This window comes from Oncorhynchus masou, unplaced genomic scaffold, assembly GCF_036934945.1.
Source record: "Oncorhynchus masou masou isolate Uvic2021 unplaced genomic scaffold, UVic_Omas_1.1 unplaced_scaffold_1714, whole genome shotgun sequence".
NCBI classification, from domain to species: domain Eukaryota; kingdom Metazoa; phylum Chordata; class Actinopteri; order Salmoniformes; family Salmonidae; genus Oncorhynchus; species Oncorhynchus masou.
Window position 1 is genome coordinate 112,504 of NW_027007304.1, and position 6,000 is coordinate 118,503.

Here is a 6,000-nt window from a genome sequence, read left to right on the forward strand (position 1 = left end):
AGAGAGAGAGAGGGACGGACAGACAGAGAGAGGGACGGACAGAGAGAGAGAGAGGGACGGACAGAGAGAGAGAGAGAGGGGACGGACAGAGAGAGAGAGAGGGACGGACAGACAGAGACGGAGAGAGGGGGACGGACAGACAGAGGGAGGGACAGAGCAGACAGAGAGAGAGGGACGGACAGAGAGACGGAGACAGAGGGACGGACAGACAGAGGGACGGACAGACAGAGGGACGGACAGACAGAGGGACGGACAGACAGACAGAGGGACGGACAGAGAGGACGGAGAGACAGAGGGACGGACAGACAGAGAGAGAGGGACGGACAGAGAGAGAGAGAGGGACGGACAGAGAGAGGAGAGAGGGACGGACAGACAGAGAGAGAGGACGGACAGACAGAGAGAGAGGGACGGACAGGCAGAGAGAGAGAGGGACGGACAGACAGAGAGAGAGAGAGGGACGGACAGGAGAGAGAGAGAGAGAGGGACGGACAGAGAGACAGAGAGAGAGAGAGGGGACAGACAGAGAGAGAGAGAGGGACGGACAGAGAGAGAGAGGGACGGACAGAGAGAGACAGAGAGAGAGGGGACGGACAGAGCAGACAGAGAGGGACAGACAGACAGAGAGAGACAGAGGGACGGACAGACAGAGGGAGACAGACAGAGGGACGGACAGAGAGAGGGAAGACAGACAGGACGGACAGACAGAGAGAGGGGGACGGACAGAGAGAGGGAGACAGAGAGAGAGAGGGACGGACAGAGAGAGAGAGAGAGAGGGACGGACAGAGAGACAGAGAGAGGAGACGGACAGCCAGAGAGAGAGAGAGGGACGGACAGAGAGACAGAGAGAGAGAGGGACAGACAGAGAGAGAGGGAGAGAGACAGACAGAGAGGGACGGACAGGACAGAGAGAGAGAGGGACGGACAGACCAACAGAGAGAGAGGGACGGAGGACAGACAGAGAGACAGAGGGACGGACAGAGAGAGAGAGGGACGGACAGACAGACAGAGAGGGACGGACGGACAGAGACAGAGAGAGGGACGGACAGAGGGACGGACAGACAGAGGGACGGACAGACAGAAGAGGGACGGACAGACAGAGAGAGAGAGAGGGACGGACAGAGAGAGAGAGAGGGAGAGAGACAGACGGAGAGGACGGACAGACAGAGGGACGGACAGACAGACAGACAGAGGGACGGACAGGCAGAGAGAGAGGGACGGACAGGGACAGGACAGAGAGAGACGGACAGACAGAGGGACGGACAGACAGAGGGACGGACAGAGAGAGAGAGGAGAGGGACAGAGGACAGACAGAGAGAGGGACGGACAGACAGACAGACAGAGAGGGAGGGACAGAGAGAGAGGGACGGACAGACAGAGGGACAGGACAGAGAGGGACGGACAGACAGAGGGACGGACAGACAGAGGGACGGACAGACAGAGGGACGGACAGACAGAGGGACGGACAGACAGAGGGACGGACAGACAGAGGGACGGACAGACAGAGGGACAGACAGACAGAGGGACAGACAGACAGAGGGACAGACAGACAGAGGGACAGACAGACAGAGGGACGGACAGACAGAGAGAGGGACGGACAAAGAGACGAGAGGGACGGACAGACAGACAGAGAGGGACGGACAGACAGACAGAGAGAGAGGGACGGACAGAGAGAGAGAGAGGGACGGACAGACAGACAGAGAGGGACGGACAGGGACAGAGAGACAGACAGACAGACAGAGAGATAGGGACGGACAGACAGACAGAGGGAGGGACGGACAGACAGACAGAGAGAGGGACGGACAGACAGACAGAGAGGGACGGACAGACAGACAGAGATAGGGACGGACAGACAGACAGAGAGAGGGACGGACAGACAGACAGAGAGAGAGGGACGGACAGACAGACAGAGGGACAGAGGGACAGACAGGGACGGACAGACAGACAGAGGGAGGGACGGACAGACCAACAGAGAGGGACGGACAGGGACGGACAGACAGAGAGAGAGGGACGGACAGGCAGACAGAGAGAGAGGGACGGACAGACAGACAGAGAGAGAGGGACGGACGGACAGACAGAGGGACGACAGACAGAGAGGGACGGACAGACAGAGAGACGGACAGACAGACAGACAGAGGGACGGACAGACAGACAGAGGGACGGACAGACAGACAGAGGAGAGGGACGGACAGACAGAGAGAGGGACGGACAGGCAGACAGAGAGAGACAGGACGGACAGACCAGACAGAGAGAGAGGGACGGACCAGACAGAGAGAGGACGGACGGACAGACAGAGGGACGGACAGACAGAGGGACGGACAGACAGAGGGAGAGAGAGAGGGACAGACGGACAGACAGAGGGACGGACAGACAGAGACAGACAGACAGACAGAGGGACGGACAGACAGAGAGAGGGACGGACAGACAGAGAGACAGAGGGACGGACAGACAGAGACAGCAGACAGACAGAGGGACAGGCAGACAGACAGGACGGACAGGCAGACAGAGAGAGAGGGACGGACAGACCAACAGAGAGAGAGGGACGGACGGACAGACAGAGAGGGACGGACAGACAGACAGAGAGAGAGGGACTGACAGACAGACAGAGGGGCGACAGACAGAGAGGGACGGACAGACAGACAGAGAGAGAGGGACAGACAGACAGACAGACAGACAGAGAGGGACGGACAGACAGACAGAGGAGAGGGACGGACAGAGACAGAGGGACGGACAGACAGAGACAGAGACAGAGAGGGACGGACAGACAGCAGAGAGAGGGAGGGACAGACAGACAGACAGAGAGGGACGGACAGACAGACAGACAGACGGAGGGACAGACAGGAGAGACAGAGAGGGACGGACAGACAGACAGAGAGACAGACAGAGACAGGACAGAGGGACGGACAGACAGACAGAGAGAGAGAGGGAGGACAGACAGAGGAGAGGGACGGACAGACAGAGGACAGGGAGAGGGACGGACAGACAGAGAGAGACGGGAGGGACAGACAGACAGAGAGAGGGACGGACAGACAGACAGACAGACAGAGGGACGGACAGACAGACAGACAGAGAGAGGGACGGACAGACAGACAGAGAGAGAGGGACGGACAGACAGACAGAGAGAGGGACGGACAGACCAGACAGAGAGAGAGGGACTGACAGACAGACAGAGGGACGGACAGACAGACAGAGAGAGAGGGACGGACAGACAGAGAGAGAGGGACGGACAGACAGACAGACAGAGAGGGACGGACAGACAGACAGACAGAGAGGGACGGACAGACAGACAGACAGAGAGGGACGGACAGACAGACAGAGGGAGGGACGGACAGACAGACAGAGGAGAGGGACGGACAGAGACAGAGAGAGAGGGACGGACAGACAGACAGATGGACAGGGACGGACAGACAGACAGAGGAGAGGGACGGACAGACAGACAGACAGAGAGGGACGGACAGAGAGACAGACAGAGGGACGGACAGACAGACAGAGAGGGACAGACAGACAGACAGAGAGAGAGAGAGAGAGGGACGGACAGACAGACAGAGACAGGGACGGACAGACAGACAGAGAGAGGGAGGGACAGAGAGAGAGAGGGAGGGACAGACAGAGAGAGGGGACGGACAGAGGGACGGACAGACAGAGGGACGGACAGACAGACAGACAGAGACAGACAGACAGACAGAGAGAGAGAGAGGGACGGACAGACAGACAGAGAGAGGGACGGACAGACAGAGAGAGAGGAGGACAGAGACAGGACAGACAGAGAGACGGACAGGACAGACAGAGGGACGGACAGACAGACAGGGACGGACAGGCAGACAGAGAGAGAGGGACGGACAGGACAGAGAGGGACGGACAGACCAACAGAGAGAGAGGGACGGACAGACAACAGAGGGAGGACAGACAGAGGGACGGACAGACAGAGGGACGGACAGGACAGACAGAGAGGGACAGGGACAGACAGACAGAGGATGGACAGACAGACAGAGGGACGGACAGACAGAGGGAGAGGACAGACAGACAGACAGAGAGGGACGGACAGACAGACAGAGAGAGGGACGGACAGACAGACAGACAGAGAGAGGACGGACAGACAGACAGAGAGAGAGGGACGGACAGACAGACAGAGAGATAGGGACGGACAGACAGACAGAGAGAGAGGGACGGACAGACAGACAGACAGAGAGGACAGACAGAGAGGGACGGACAGACCAACAGAGAGAGAGGGACGGACAGACCAACAGAGGGACGGGCAGAGGGACGGACAGACAGAGGGACGGACTGACAGACAGAGAGGGACGGACGGACAGACAGAGGGACGGACAGAGGGACGGACAGACAGACAGAGAGAGGGACGGACAGACAGACAGAGAGAGGGACGGACAGACAGACAGAGAGGGACGGACGGACGGACAGAGAGGGACGGACGGACAGAGGGACAGATAGGGACGGACAGGCAGACAGAGAGAGAGGGACGGACAGACCAGACAGAGAGAGAGGGACGGACGGACGGACAGAGAGAGGGACGGACGGACAGAGGGAGACAGACAGAGGGACGGACAGACAGACAGAGAGGGACGGACAGACAGACAGACAGAGAGGGACGGACAGACAGACAGACAGAGAGGGACGGACAGACAGACAGACAGAGAGGGACGGACAGACAGACGACAGAGAGGACGGACAGACAGACAGACAGAGAGGACGGACAGACAGACAGACAGAGAGGAGGGACAGACAGACAGAGAGAGGGACGGACAGACAGAGAGACAGAGAGGGACGGACAGACAGACAGACAGAGAGAGGGACGGACAGACAGACAGACAGAGAGAGGGACGGACAGACAGACAGAGAGAGGGAGGACAGACCAACAGAAGAGAGGGACGGACGGACAGACAGAGAGGGACGGATAGACAGACAGAGAGAGAGGGACGGACAGACAGACAGACTGACAGACAGAGAGGGACAGACCAGACAGACAGACAGAGGGGCGGACAGACCAGACAGAGAGAGTGGCCCGGACAGACAGACAGACAGAGGAGAGGGACGGACAGAGAGAGACGGGCGGAGAGACAGAGAGGGGGACGATGACAGAGTGGGGCGGACAGAAGACAGACAGACAGAGGGACGGACAGACAGACAGACAGAGGGACGGACAGACAGAACAGACAGAGGGACTGACAGACAGACAAACAGAAAGAGAGGGACGGACAGACAGACAGACAGAGAGGACCGAGAGGGGACAGACAGACAGAGGGAGGGACGGACAGCAGATGGAGAGAGCGGACAGACAGACAGACAGACAGATAGGGACGGACAGACAGACAGACAGATAGGGCGGACAGGCAGGCAGACAGAGAGGGACGGACAGACAGACAGGACAGAGAGGGACGGACAGGCAGACAGAGAGATAGGGACGGACAGGCAGACAGAGAGATAGAGGACGGACAGACAGACAGAGAGATACGGACAGACGGACAGACAGACAGAGAGAGAGGGACAGACAGACAGACAGAGAGAGAGGGACGGACAGATGGGCAGGCAGACAGAGAGGGACGGACAGACCAACAGAGGGACGGACAGACAGAGGGACGGACAGACAGACGGACTGGACAGAGAGAGTGGACCTGACAGACAGACAGACAGAGAGAGGGACGGACAGACAGACAGACAGACAGACAGAGAGGGACGGACAGACAGACAGAGAGCCGGACAGGGACGGACAGACAGAGGGACGGACAGACAGACAGACAGAGAGATAGGGACGGACAGGCAGACAGAGAGAGAGGGACTGACAGACCAACAGAGAGAGAGGGACGGACAGAGGGAGACGGACAGAGAGGAGCGGACTGACAGACAGAGAGGGACGGACAGAGGAGAGACAGAGGGACTGACAGAGGGACGGACAGACAGAGGGACGGACAGACAGACAGACAGAGAGAGGGACAGACAGACAGACAGAGAGAGAGAGAGGGACGGACAGAAAGACAGAGAGAGGGA